General features: G+C 47.0%; 1 long non-coding RNA gene across 1 annotated transcript; it reads right to left on the bottom strand.

Moving 5' to 3' along the window:
* Positions 1-3,297: 3,297 nt before the first annotated feature.
* Positions 3,298-11,980, bottom strand: LOC116375782 (uncharacterized). The gene is made up of 2 exons (XR_004211139.1): positions 9,698-11,980; positions 3,298-9,151 (listed from the first exon to the last, which is right to left on the bottom strand). It is a non-coding gene; the product is annotated as an uncharacterized LOC116375782 (long non-coding RNA).
* Positions 11,981-15,258: the final 3,278 nt, after the last annotated feature.

The raw sequence follows: 15,258 nt of genomic DNA, 5'->3' as shown, positions 1-15,258 counted from the left end.
AGCGAAGATGCTACCCAACAATACACTGATCTCAGGTCTCCCAGAGCGAAGATGCTACCCAACAATACACTGATCTCAGGTCTCCCAGAGCGAAGATGCTACCCAACAATACACTGATCTCAGGTCTCCCATAGCGAAGATGCTACCCAACAATACACTGATCTCAGGTCTCCCAGAGCGAAGATGCTACCCAACAATACACTGATCTCAGGTCTCCCAGAGCGAAGATGCTACCCAACAACACACTGATCTCAGGTCTCCCAGAGCGAAGATGCTACCCAACAACACACTGATCTCAGGTCTCCCAGAGCGAAGATGCTACCCAACAATACACTGATCTCAGGTCTCCCAGAGCGAAGATGCTACCCAACAATACACTGATCTCAGGTCTCCCAGAGCGAAGATGCTACCCAACAATACACTGATCTCAGGTCTCCCATAGCGAAGATGCTACCCAACAACACACTGATCTCAGGTCTCCCAGAGCGAAGATGCTACCCAACAACACACTGATCTCAGGTCTCCCAGAGCGAAGATGCTACCCAACAACACACTGATCTCAGGTCTCCCAGAGCGAAGATGCTACCCAACAACACACTGATCTCAGGTCTCCCAGAGCGAAGATGCTACCCAACAATACACTGATCTCAGGTCTCCCAGAGTGAAGATGCTACCCAACAATACACTGATCTCAGGTATCCCAGAGCGAAGATGCTACCCAACAATACACTGATCTCAGGTCTCCCAGAGCGAAGATGCTACCCAACAATACACTGATCTCAGGTCTCCCAGAGCGAAGATGCTACCCAACAATACACTGATCTCAGGTCTCCCAGAGCGAAGATGCTACCCAACAATACACTGATCTCAGGTCTCCCAGAGCGAAGATGCTACCCAACAATACACTGATCTCAGGTCTCCCAGAGCGAAGATGCTACCCAACAATACACTGATCTCAGGTCTCCTAAAGCGAAGATGCTACCCAACAACACACTGACCTCAGGTCTCCTAGAGCGACAACACACTGACATTCAGGGTGAGACGGAATTTTGGGTGTGGCGAGGGCAGGTAATATCACATGACATTACACAGGCTCTTGCTAGTGGATTGGTTTATAGTTGGACCAATGAAACAAGACTATGTGGACCCTTATGACATATTGAGTTAATAAGTTAGTTGTGCTAGTTGTTTTAATGATCTGAATGCGTCCACTTTGTGTTTCTGCATATACTACTGACAGCTGCCCTTCTCCTTGATGGGGTGTCTAGGGGACTGTAGAGGTTTAGGCTACTAACCCTTCTGTGTCTGGAAGGTGGAAGCTCAAGCAGTACAGTACTTATACCTATCCAGACTGTTTAGGTCAGCAAACATGAAAGGGTTAGGACCAAGGGAAAAGGGCTATGGAGCAAATTGGGACCGACTGCATGTGTAATGCCTCTACAACCTCTACTGGCTGTGGAGAGTTCTGGGCCAATACCTCTACTAGAATGTGACATCAGCCTTAATAAACAGAGTAGCAGGGCACCAGGCTAGGAACCTGTTTGTTATCCAGTTCTTTAACTACAGATCCTGTTTTCGAGTTGTTTCATCATCCTCCTATCCTCTCCTCTGTCTGACTGAGCTCCACAGAGAATATAGAGAGGAGAGGGGGAGAGAAGAAAGAGGGAGAGGTGGGAGAAAGGAGGAAGAGAGGGGGAAAGAGGAAGAGAGGAGGAAGAGAGAGGGAAAGAGGAGGAGGAGAGAGGGAAAGAGGAGGGAATGAGGAAGAAGATAGGGGGAAAGAGGATGAAGAGAGGAGGAAGAGAGGGGGAAAGAGGAAGAGAGGAGGAAGAGAGAGGGAAAGAGGAGGAAGAGAGAGGGAAAGAGGAGGGAATGAGGAAGAAGAGAGGAGGAAAGAGGAGGAAGAGAGATGGAAAGAGGAGGGAACGAGGAAGAAGAGAGGAGGAAGAGGGGGAAAGAGGAGGAAGAGAGATGGAAAGAGGAGGGAACGAGGAAGAAGATAGGAGGAAGAGGAGGAAGATAGGGGGAAAGAGGATGAAGACAGGAGGAAGAGAGGACACTATACTGTGTTGTTGGAGGGTGACTAGTCTGTAGAAACAGTGTACTATATATACTGTGTTGTTGGAGGGTGACTAGTCTGTAGAAACAGTGTACTATACTGTGTTGTTGGAGGGTGACTAGTCTGTAGAGACAGTATACTATACTGTGTTGTTGGAGGGTGACTAGTCTGTAGAGACCGTATACTATACTGTGTTGTTGGAGGGTGACTAGTCTGTAGAGACAGTATACTATACTGTGTTGTTGGAGGGTGACTAGTCTGTAGAGACAGTATACTATACTGTGTTGCTGGAGGGTGACTAGTCTGTAGAGACAGTATACTATACTGTGTTGCTGGAGGGTGACTAGTCTGTAGAGACAGTATACTATACTGTGTTGCTGGAGGGTGACTAGTCTGTAGAGACAGTATACTATACTGTGTTGCTGGAGGGTGACTAGTCTGTAGAGACAGTATACTATACTGTGTTGCTGGAGGGTGACTAGTCTGGCCAATGAGGATATAAAGCAGAGGAGGAAGCATGGATTAAATGGAGAATTACTCCCAACTACAATAGGCGTGCTGCTTTAACTGTTCATGGGAGAACCAATGGACAATGTCATGGACTGTGAGGAAATCTATAGCTGGAGGAGGAAGGGGGAGAAGGAGGAGGAGGAGGAGGAAGGAGGAGGAGGGAGGAGGAAAGAGGGCGAGGAGAAGAAGAAGAAGGAGGAGGGAGGAGAAGGAGGAGGATGAGGAGGAAGGGGCAGGAGGAGGCTGAGGAGGAAGGGGAAGGAGGAAGGAGGAGGGGGAAGGAGGAAGGAGGAGGGGGAAGGAGGAAGGAGGAGGGGAAGGAGGAAGGAGGAGGGGGAAGGAGGAAGGAGGAGGGGGAAGGAGGAAGGAGGAGGGGAAGGAGGAGGAGGAAAGAGGAGGATGAGGAGGAAGGGAAAGGAGGAGACTGAGGAGGAAGGAGGAGGAAGAAGGGCATCTGTCAGATTCAGTGTAAACGGTCACCCCATACCTGAACACACATTCTGTATCACTACTACACTAATGAGATAGAGGGGTCAGAGAGGAGATACAGACATGACAAGAGCACTGACATGGACTGACTGACACCTAACTAACTAACTAACTAACTAACTAACTAACTAACACCAGGGTTCTGTTCGGCGTTCCCGTTTACTCTCCTGCGCTGCTAGAACGTCAAGAAAACAACAAACAAGTAAATAAACTAAGAAAATGAAGAAACAACAACAACACCTTGGATGCCACCGGGTGTATTTAAAAAAAAACATCAACACAAAAAAACGAAACCTAGAATATAAAAAGGGTCCGTGGTGACACACCAGGTTTCTACAGCAGGATGTTCTCGATAACTAGCTTTATAGCGGCTCTACGTTTTGTCCTCGAGTCGACCAAGTATACCCTATTACCCTGCATGTTCCAGGAAGCATCTATACTGTAGTTTTTCATATATTCAGAGATGTTTATACACAAAGTTGGCACAAAAAAAACGCAACAAAAAAAGACACAAGTACATTAAATCAGATTCACAATTTGTGTGTTGAAAGTTAGAGCTGTTGATGAGGTGGGGTCTGGGAGAAGAGATGGAGAGAAGAGGGAGAGGGCTTAGGATACCGTTCACACCCAGGAAGAAATTTGACCTTGAGGTCTAAATGTAAATGAACTTCACAACATGAAGGCAGAGAATGATAATAAACTATTTATCCACAGAGGTGTGCATGTAGGTATAGGGGGGACGGGGGGGGGACGCTCTACATTTGAATTTTTCAGCCGGTTAAGATCAGTGGTATATTTATTTTGTTGACCTTGCTAGACAGATTGTAAATGGCCAGCGTGTGTGTATATTTGTGTGTGTGTGTGTGTGTGTGTATTTGTGTGTGTGTGTGTGTGTGTGTATATGTGTGTGTGTGTATGTGTGTATATGTGTGTGTGTGTGTGTGTGTGTATATGTGTGTGTGTGTGTATTTGTGTGTGTGTGTGTCCTTGCCAGTGTATCAGCTGTGTGTGTATATTTGTGTGTGTGTCCTTGCCAGTATATCAGCTGTGAGGATCATGTCTGTGTCCTAGTCAACACTGAAAGCCATCTGACAATGATAAGCTCTCTCCTGAACACACACACACACACACACACACACACACACACACACACACACACACACACACACACACACACACACACACACACAGAGCTGCCAGCTACTCAGGAACAGAGCATATGGAGAACTAGGGAGGGGAGTGTTTTTTTGCAGACACCTGCAGGTCTGATGGCTGGCTCTGAAACAGAGTGTACTTCTCTGAGCGTACCGCACCAAAACAGCACGTCATTTTTTTTTTTTAGAGCCCAGGTTTGAGTCTCAAAATAGGACTGGGAAGCTAGGGGACACTGGGAGGTCACTGGGATTTGGTTGGACCTGGTGTTTGGCACCTCCAGTCTGGTGCCGGGAAACAGGCACTCGGAAGGTCATCACATCGGTCTAACAATAACAAAAGCTCTGGGGTTGTTATTCTGCTATTGGTGTAAATGTCCTGTTGCAGATAAACTCGTGTTTGTTTTGGAGAAGTAACCCAATATGGTCTTGTGTAGGGTAGCAACATGTCCAGAACTTTCACAAAATCCCCAGAAATCCCTGTTGGAAGATTTCCAGAATCAGGAAGGAATCTAGAATCCACCCAACCAGGATCTAGAATCTAAAGTTACCAGAATTTTGCAACCTAGTCCCCCAATATATGTTTCAACATTGTTCAGGGGTAAAATCATTTTTTTTCTGTTTCGACAAACGTGCCTGGAACTAAAGGCGTCTGTATACTTCCCAGCCGAAACAGTTGGGGAAGAGTTCGTGCATATATAATGATGACATTTTGTGACGGTTTTGGATTTTGGTCGGAAAGGAGGTTTTGGGCTGTTCAGACACACACCCAAAGTACTCAACCCTTCCTACGTGATTGGTCGACTGTTGGGATTCTTCAATAAAGTCTTTGTTGTCGTTCGAGACGAGACGAAGCGTTTTCATCCACATGTTTTCATTGAGAAATACTTCACCAAATATCTTAGTTAGATGTAAAATTACGCGACTAAGACCTCTGCAAAAAACCGTCAAAATAAATGAAAGATTTTTTTTATTTTTTTTTATTCGGGTCTCACAATTTTTGAGGAAGTGTGTACTGGCTACGGCTTCTCAAAAGGGACAAACCGTGGCACTTACTTTTCTCGTTTTTTCAAGCGAAGGTATTATAAGGGAGTATAGAAGCACATCGGTCGGTTTTGCCTAGCCGCCACCTGAACTGAAACATGCTGATGACTTAACACGTCTAAAGTTAATGTTTTGTCGCTATTGTTTGGTAGGTCGTTTTGGACTGATACCCAACTGAGCATTTTACTTAACGCATTGTCATTTATCGCCGATGAAGATTTAAACAAATGTGCATTACAGTGTCTTGGAAATACAATGTCATTCAGGAGTCGAAGCTATTTTTATTTTATATATAATGGCAACATTCCCATCAGTTTAAAAGTAAAATTGACAACATTATAATACTGGCAAAGGTTGTTTTCTTACAAAACATTTGAGTACTTTAGCAATGTCATCGTATTTCCAGGCACTATAGTGTAATTTAGAACTAAACATTCGTCAGCCTCCGTCCAGAATGACTGGGGCACCATTTTCGGGGCACCACTATCGCGCCGCCGGTAGAGGGCGGCTTGAGAACGTTCATAACAACGGCACGACGCGACCGAGTGACGGAGGTGCAACCTATGAATAGGGTTGAGTGTTGATTTAAACAGACAGCGTGACATCATATTCTACAGTTAATACTCTATAACACCATGGTTTTACAGTAAACCCCCCATACACCCAGTTAGCCAGGCTCCTTTCTGTATTACAGTAAAACCCCATACAGCCAATTAGCCAGGCTCCTTTCTGTATTACAGTAAAACCCCATACAGCCAGTTAGCCAGTATTACAGTAAAACCCCATACAGCCAGTTAGCCAGGCTCCTTTCTGTAGGAGCTGATAGGGGTGAGAGGGAATGCCAAGCTACCACTGCAGAGGGAGGGGACCGGCATTGAGGAACATATAGCCCTCTCTGAATGCACTACGGCAGAGGGAGGGAAGCGATGCGGGGGGAACAGCCATCTACCAAAGAATTCCACGGCGATGCGACGAGGAGGAGCATATAGCCCAATAGAAATACAATTTTTAGAAAAGGTTTTCCCCACTCAAGTGTAGGTGATGGGTGGACTGGCAACCATGAGCGTTCTAGTCAAATTGCTGTGATCTGAGATGCTTTTGTCCCATCTATATCTAATCTAACACACGATACTAAGTTTAATTATAGGCTGAGGTTGAGAAGCATTTGGGCTCCCGAGTGGCGCAGCGGTCTAAGGCACTGCATCTCAGTGCAAAAGGTGTCACTATAGTCCCTGGTTTGAATCCAGTCTGTATCACATCCAGCTGTGATTGGGTTAGGGTTAGGGCGGCGCACCATTGGCCCAGTGTCATCTGGGGTGACAAGGTAAAAATCTGTCGTTCTGCCCCCTGAACAAGGCAGTTAACCCACTGTTCCTAGAGTAGGCAGTTAACGCACTGTTCCTAGAGTAGGCAGTTAACCCACTGTTCCCCTGAACAAGGCAGTTAACCCACTGTTCCCCTGAACAAGGCAGTTAACCCACTGTTCCCCTGAACAAGGCAGTTAACCCACTGTTCCCCTGAACAAGGCAGTTAACCCACTGTTCCCCTGAACAAGGCAGTTAACCCACTGTTCCCCTGAACAAGGCAGTTAATCCACTGTTCCCCTGAACAAGGCAGTTAACCCACTGTTCCCCTGAACAAGGCAGTTAACCCACTGTTCCCCCGGTAGGCCGTCATTGAAAATAAGAATTTGTTTTTAACTGGCTTGCCTAGTTAAATAAAGGTTCAACAAAATGTTTCAGTGACTGTAGGCTGTTGTTGTTTTGGGTGGTGATATTACTGTGGGACTAGTCTGTTGTGACAGATGACAATCTCCAAATAATAAGGTACTTATATGAGCGTAAAAGCAACCGATATTTGTTCATCTTTGTAATTGTGAAGATTTCTGTTTTGTTTGTTTGTTACGCAGTGACATATTATTGAAGAGATTGTTCTGGTCTGGGAAGTGTGTTGGGTATCTCTGTCTCTCGCTCCTCCAACCTCCCCTCCCGACTGTCACCTCCAACAACAAATAACAGCAGACATCAAGAGCCCTTGTTCAAGAAAGGGCAGTTATAACCAGCGTCATCTGGAATATTATTGACGATTCCTCCGCCTGTTCAGGTGACGAAAAGGTTGAAACGTATTGCAGCGTACAGCAAACAAATAGCTCATCATTTTTCAACAACAATATTTACAGAAACAAACTTTTTTTTTCTCTTTTTTTTTCTTCTCAAAAAGAACAGAGAGAAACAAAACCCTTAAACACAGGAACACCAAAACACACACGTACTGTACACAAACACAGACCAACAGTCAAAATGGAAACCCCCAAAAAATATTATTACTTTGTTATTGTTTTTTTGTTTTATATTCAGTTAGATAGCATTCAGAATAATGCTTTCACTGCGTATCTGATAGGGAGTAGTCACACCATGAGGGGTTTTACACCAGATGCCTAATAAAACAACTGAAGGGGTGAGCTTTAGGGGAGGTCGTCTGGCTGAGCACACTTTATCATCTACTGACTAGTCAAGGAACCTGACCAAGATTAAACCTAGCTTTAGGGGAGGCAGTCTGGCTGAGCACACCTTATCATCTACTGACTAGTCAAGGAACCTGACCCAGATTAAACCTAGCTTTAGGGGAGGCAGTCTGGCTGAGCACACCTTATCATCTACTGACTAGTCAAGGAACCTGACCCAGGAACCTGACCCAGATTAAACATAGCATTAGGGGAGGCAGTCTGGCTGAGCACACTTTATCATCTACTGACTAGTCAAGGAACCTGACCCAGATTAAACCTAGCTTTAGGGGAGGCCGTCTGGCTGAGCACACCTTATCATCTACTGACTAGTCAAGGAACCTGACTCAGGAACCTGACCCAGGTTAAACCTAGCTTTAGGGGAGGCAGTCTGGCTGAACACACCTTAACATCTACTGACTAGTCAAGGAACCTGACCCAGATTAAACCTAGCTTTAGGGGAGGTTGTTTGGCTGAGCACATTTTAACATCTACTCACTAGTCAAGGAACCTGACTCAGATTAAACCTAGTTTTAGGGGAGGTCGTCTGGCTGAGCACACCTTAACATCTACTGACTAGTCAAGGAACCTGACTCAGATTAAACCTAGTTTTAGGGGAGGTCGTCTGGCTGAGCACACCTTATCATCTACTGACTAGTCAAGGAACCTGACCCAGATTAAACCTAGCATTAGGGGAGGCCGTCTGGCTGAGCACACCTAATCATCTACTGACTAGTCAAGGAACCTGACCCAGATTAAACCTAGCTTTAGGGGAGGCCGTCTGGCTGAGCACACCTTATCATCTACTGACTAGTCAAGGAACCTGACCCAGATTAAACCAAGCTTTAGGGGAGGCAGTCTGGCTGAGCACACCTTAACATCTACTGACTAGTCAAGGAACCTGACCCAGGAACCTGACCCAGATTAAACCTAGCTTTAGGGGAGGAGGTCTGGCTGAGCACACCTTATCATCTACTGACTAGTCAAGGAACCTGACCCAGGAACCTGACCCAGATTAAACCTAGCTTTAGGGGAGGCAGTCTGGCTGAGCACACCTTATCATCTACTGACTAGTCAAGGAACCTGACCCAGATTAAACCTAGTTTTAGGGGAGGTCGTTTGGCTGAGCACACCTTAACATCTACAGACTAGTCAATGAACCTGACCCAGATTAAACCTAGCTTTAGGGGAGGCAGTCTGGCTGAGCACACCTTATCATCTACTGACTAGTCAAGGAACCTGACCCAGATTAAACCTAGTTTTAGGGGAGGTTGTCTGGCTGAGCACACCTTATCATCTACTGACTAGTCAATGAACCTGACCCAGATTAAACCTAGCTTTAGGGGAGGCAGTCTGGCTGAGCACACCTTATCATCTACTGACTAGTCAAGGAACCTGACCCAGATTAAACCTACCTTTAGGGGAGGCAGTCTGGCTGAGCCCACCTTATCATCTACTGACTAGTCAAGGAACCTGACCCAGATTAAACCTAGCATTAGGGGAGGCCGTCTGGCTGTGCACACGTAATCATCTACTGACTAGTCAAGGAACCTGACCCAGATTAAACCTAGCTTTAGGCGAGGCCGTCTGGCTGAGCACACCTTAACATCTACTGACTAGTCAAGGAACCTGACCCAGATTAAACCTAGCTTTAGGCGAGGCCGTCTGGCTGAGCACACCTTAACATCTACTGACTAGTCAAGGAACCTGACCCAGATTAAACCTAGTTTTAGGGGAGGTCGTCTGGCTGAGCACACCTTATCATCTACTGACTAGTCAATGAACCTGACCCAGATTAAACCTAGTTTTAGGGGAGGTCGTCTGGCTGAGCACACCTTATCATCTACTGACTAGTCAATGAACCTGACCCAGATTAAACCTAGCTTTAGGGGAGGCAGTCTGGCTGAGCACACCTTATCATCTACTGACTAGTCAAGGAACGTGACCCAGGAACCTGACCCAGATTAAACCAGCTTTAGGGGAGGCCGTCTGGCTGAGCACACTTTATCATCTACTGACTAGTCAAGGAACCTGACCCAGATTAAACCTAGCTTTAGGGGAGGCCGTCTGGCTGAGCACGCTTTATCATCTACTGACTAGTCAAGGAATCTGACCCAGATTAAACCTAGCTTTAGGGGAGGCAGTCTGGCTGAGCACACCTTATCATCTACTGACTAGTCAAGGAACCTGACCCAGATTAAACCTAGTTTTAGGGGAGGTTGTCTGGCTGAGCACACCTTATCATCTACTGACTAGTCAATGAACCTGACCCAGGAACTTGACCCAGATTAAACCTACCTTTAGGGGAGGTCGTCTGGCTGAGCACACCTTAACATCTACTGACTAGTCAATGAAGACACAGAGGGCCAGTTCCTCTGACCCAGATTAAACCTAAACATAATATCTATCTGGGAACCTGACCCAGATTAAACCGAGACATAATATCTATCCGGGAACCTGACCCAGATTAAACCTAGACATAATATATATCCTGGGAACCTGACCTAGAGGATCCAATCTATATTTTGCTACCAGAGCATCAGTACCTGAACAATGGCCAGGTAACAACTACAATGTGTTGAGAACAGGATTCAGAGAAGTAAACACACAGGAAGAATTGTCCTCTACCGGCACTAAGCGTTTACCTTCAACAACGAAGACTACAATATAGTGAAGTACTCTTAAAGTACAGTACACAACATTTCATCTCAATATTTCAACGGTCCGCTCGGCACCTTTCCAATACACTGACGCATCGCCCCCCACAACCCTTTAAATTGTCAGGAGGAGCGATGTCAAACAATAAGATGGACACTGAGGGATGGAGGAACCGGGGAAATGGCAAGGACAAGCAACCCGGGTCAGACCAAGAACAATAATTAGCTAATCCTTTGGCAAACTGCTCTGACCTCTTATGCCAATAAAGCTTTCAGTTATTTGCATTAGGGAAAAAGAGGGGAGCGAGAGGGGGGGGGGGGGGGGGAGAAGCAAGGGAGGGTACGGTTGTGACTATTATGAAGTTGGGCTTGGTCCCATGAATAAACATGTCAGAGTATGGATGGTCTATGTTCCAAATGGGACCCTATTCCCTATCTAGTGCACAACTCTCTGGTCAAAAGTAATGCACTATATAGGGAACAGGGTACTCTTTCGGATGCATGCAGTATAGATGCAGTGTGTAGGGAGATACGGTCACTGTTTCTGTCTGAGATAACAGCTACTGTCTCTGTTTCTGTCCCTGTCTGAGATAACAACTATTGTCCGTGTCTCTGTTTCTGTCTGAGATAACAGCTACTGCCTCTGTTTCTGTCTGAGATAACAGCTACTGTCCCTGTCTCTGTTTCTGTCTGAGATAACAGCTACTGTCTCTGTTTCTGTCTGAGATAACAGCTACTGTCCCTGTCTCTGTTTCTGTCTGAGATAACAGCTACTGTCCCTGTTTCTGTCTGAGATAACAGCTATTGTCCCTGTCTCTGTTTCTGTCTGAGATAACAGCTATTGTCACGGTCACTGTTTCTGTCTGAGATAACAGCTACTGTCCCTGTTTCTGTCTGAGATAACAGCTACTGTCCCTGTCTCTGTTTCTGTCTGAGATAACAGCTACTGTCCCTGTCTCTGTTTCTGTCTGAGATAACAGCTACTGTCTCTGTTTCTGTCCCTGTCTGAGATAACAACTATTGTCCCTGTCTCTGTTTCTGTCTGAGATAACAACTACTGTCCCTGTTTCTGTCTGAGATAACAGCTACTGTCCCTGTCTCTGTTTCTGTCTGAGATAACAGCTACTGTCTCTGTTTCTGTCCCTGTCTGAGATAACAGCTACTGTCCCTGTCTCTGTTTCTGTCTGAGATAACAACTATTGTCCCTGTCATTGTTTCTGTCTGAGATAACAGCTATTGTCCCTGTCATTGTTTCTGTCTGAGATAACAGCTATTGTCACTGTCTCTGTTTCTGTCTGAGATAACAACTATTGTCCCTGTCATTGTTTCTGTCTGAGATAACAGCTATTGTCCCTGTCTCTGTTTCTGTCTGAGATAACAGCTACTGTCCCTGTCTCTGTTTCTATTTCTGTCTGAGATAACAGCTATTGTCCCTGTCATTGTTTCTGTCTGAGATAACAGCTATTGTCACTGTCTCTGTTTCTGTCTGAGATAACAACTACTGTCCCTGTTTCTGTCTGAGATAACAGCTACTGTCCCTGTCTCTGTTTCTGTCTGAGATAACAGCTACTGTCTCTGTTTCTGTCCCTGTCTGAGATAACAGCTATTGTCTCTGTTTCTGTCCCTGTCTGAGATAACAGCTACTGTCTCTGTTTCTGTCCCTGTCTGAGATAACAGCTACTGTCCCTGTTTCTGTCTGAGATAACAGCTACTGTCTCTGTTTCTGTCCCTGTCTGAGATAACAGCTATTGTCCCTGTCTCTGTTTCTGTCTGAGATAACAGCTACTGTCCCTGTCTCTGTCTCTGTTTCTGTCTGAGATAACAGCTACTGTCCCTGTCGCTGTCATTGTTTCTGTCTGAGATAACAGCTATTGTCCCTGTCTCTGTTTCTATTTCTGTCTGAGATAACAGCTACTGTCCCTGTCCCTGTAATTGTTTCTGTCTGAGATAACAGCTATTGTCTCTGTTTCTGTCTGAGATAACAGCTATTGTCCCTGTCTCTGTCTGAGATAACAGCTACTGTCCCTGTCTCTGTTTCTGTCTGAGATAACAGCTACTGTCCCTGTCCCTGTCATTGTTTCTGTCTGAGATAACAGCTATTGTCCCTGTCTCTGTCTCTGTTTCTGTCTGAGATAACAGCTATTGTCCCTGTCTCTGTCTCTGTTTCTGTCTGAGATAACAGCAACTTGTCCTGTCGCTGGCAGGTTTGTTGTTCTCAGTCATGTGATCTGTCGCTGGCAGGTTTGTTGTTCTCAGTCATGTGATCTGTCGCTGGCAGGTTTGTTGTTCTCAGTCATGTGATCTGTCTCTGGCAGGTTTGTTGTTCTCTGTCATGTGATCTGTCTCTGGTAGGTTTGTTGTTCTCAGTCATGTGATCTGTCTCTGGTAGGTTTGTTGTTCTCAGTCATGTGATCTGTCTCTGGTAGGTTTGTTGTTCTCAGTCATGTGATCTGTCTCTGGCAGGTTTATTGTTCTCAGTCATGTGATCTGTCTCTGGTAGGTTTGTTGTTCTCAGTCATGTGATCTGTCTCTGGTAGGTTTGTTGTTCTCAGTCATGTGATCTGTCTCTGGCAGGTTTATTGTTCTCAGTCATGTGATCTGTCTCTGGCAGGTTTGTTGTTCTCAGTCATGTGATCTGTCTCTGGTAGGTTTGTTGTTCTCAGTCATGTGATCTGTCTCTGGTAGGTTTGTTGTTCTCAGTCATGTGATCTGTCTCTGGCAGGTTTATTGTTCTCAGTCATGTGATCTGTCTCTGGTAGGTTTGTTGTTCTCAGTCATGTGATCTGTCTCTGGTAGGTTTGTTGTTCTCAGTCATGTGATCTGTCTCTGGCAGGTTTATTGTTCTCAGTCATGTGATCTGTCTCTGGCAGGTTTGTTGTTCTCAGTCATGTGATCTGTCTCTGGTAGGTTTGTTGTTCTCAGTCATGTGATCTGTCTCTGGTAGGTTTGTTGTTCTCAGTCATGTGATCTGTCTCTGGCAGGTTTATTGTTCTCAGTCATGTGATCTGTCTCTGGTAGGTTTGTTGTTCTCAGTCATGTGATCTGTCTCTGGTAGGTTTGTTGTTCTCAGTCATGTGATCTGTCTCTGGCAGGTTTATTGTTCTCAGTCATGTGATCTGTCTCTGGCAGGTTTGTTGTTCTCTGTCATGTGATCTGTCTCTGGTAGGTTTGTTGTTCTCAGTCATGTGATCTGTCTCTGGTAGGTGCCAGCTGACCAACTCTATCTGCCTAACCTTCCCTTCAACCTATCAGACCTCCAGTGTAGCCCCTCACCCTACCCCCTGCTCCCTACACCCTGCTCCCTACCCCTTGCTCCCTACCCCCTGCTCCCTACCCCCTATCCCCTGCTCCCTACACCCTATCCCCTGCTCCCTACACCCTGCTCCCTATCCCCTGCTCCCTACACCCTGCTCCCTACACCCTGCTCCCTACCCCTTGCTCCCTACACCCTGCTCCCTACCCCCTGCTCCCTACACCCTGCTCCCTACCCCTTGCTCCCTACACCCTGCTCCCTACACCCTGCTCCCTAACCCCTACTCCCTACACCCTGCTCCCTAACCCCTACTCCCTGACTCCTAGCCCCCTTCCCCCTGCTCCCTAACCCCTACTACCTGACTCCTAGCCCCCTTCCCCCTGCTTCCTAACCCCTACTCCCTGACTCCTAGCCCCCTTCCCCCTGCTCCCTAACCCCTACTCCCTGACCCCTTCCCCCTGCTCCCTAACCCCTACTCCCTGAATCCTAGCCCCCTTTCCCCTGCTCCCTAACCCCTACTCCCTGACTCCTAGCCCCCTAGCCTGCACGGCTCATTATGTTTAGCTGAATCCTCCCTGAATCCTGTGACCGCAGGGCCAGGGGGGTGGAGGAGGGCTGAGGAGAGAGAAAGGGAGAGGGAGGCTGTTATGAGAGTTGTGGAAGGCTGGGGAGAGGAACTTGGAGAGGGATGAGAGGGCTGTGGAGAAGGGAGAGGGGGGGAGAGGGGAGAGGAGAGAGGAGGGCTGTGGAGAGGGGAGAGGAGAGAGGAAAGGGTGGAGAGGAGAGAGGACAAGACAGAGTGGAGAGAGTCTGTTCTGCTCCTCCTGACAGTTGAATGGGAGCGTAACGTGCTGTGACACCCCAGGCACTAGGCTGTCAAAACAGGGTTCCTCTGTTCCTCCGTTGGATGATTGTTCTGAAGGGGACTGGAGTGGCCCAGCATGTTACAGCACACTGACTAACGACTCACGCAAGAGAGAGAGAGAGGGGAGAGAGAGAGAGAGAGAAAGAGAGAGAGGGGGGGGAGAGAGAGAGAGAGAGCGAGAGAGAGAGAGAGGGGAGGGAGAGAGAGAGAGAGAGGGGAGGGAGAGAGAGAGAGAGGAGAGGAGAGGAGAGAGATAGTTTTTTGCTTTGGCAATGTAAACACATTTCCCCATGCCAATAAAGCCCCTTTGTACTGAGAGAGAGGATAAGGGGGAGGGAGGGAGAGGGGGAGGGAGGGAGAGGGGGAGGGAGAGAGAGAGAGAGGGGGGAAGAGAGAGAGAGAGAGAGAGAGAGAGAGAGAGAGAGGGAGGGAGAGAGAGAGAGAGGGGGGAAGAGAGAGAGAGAGAGAGAGAGAGAGGGAGGGGAGAGAGAGAGAGAGAGAGAGAGAAGAGAGAGAGAGGAGAGAAGAGAGAGAGAGAGAGAGGAGAGAGAGGAGAGAGAGAGAGAGAGAGAGAGAGAGAGAGAGAGAGAGAGGAGAGAGAGAGAGAGAGAGAGAGAGAGAGAGAGAGAGAGAGAGAGAGAGAGAGGAGAGAGAGAGAGAGAGAAGAGAGAGGAGAGAGGAGAGAGAGAGAGAGAGAGAGAGAGAGAGAGAGAGAGAGAGAGGAGAG

Source organism: Oncorhynchus kisutch, linkage group LG10 (assembly GCF_002021735.2).
Source record: "Oncorhynchus kisutch isolate 150728-3 linkage group LG10, Okis_V2, whole genome shotgun sequence".
In the NCBI taxonomy this organism is placed as follows: domain Eukaryota; kingdom Metazoa; phylum Chordata; class Actinopteri; order Salmoniformes; family Salmonidae; genus Oncorhynchus; species Oncorhynchus kisutch.
The sequence above is the reverse complement of the archived record's forward strand: the minus strand, read 5'-3'. Positions and strand labels throughout refer to the sequence as shown.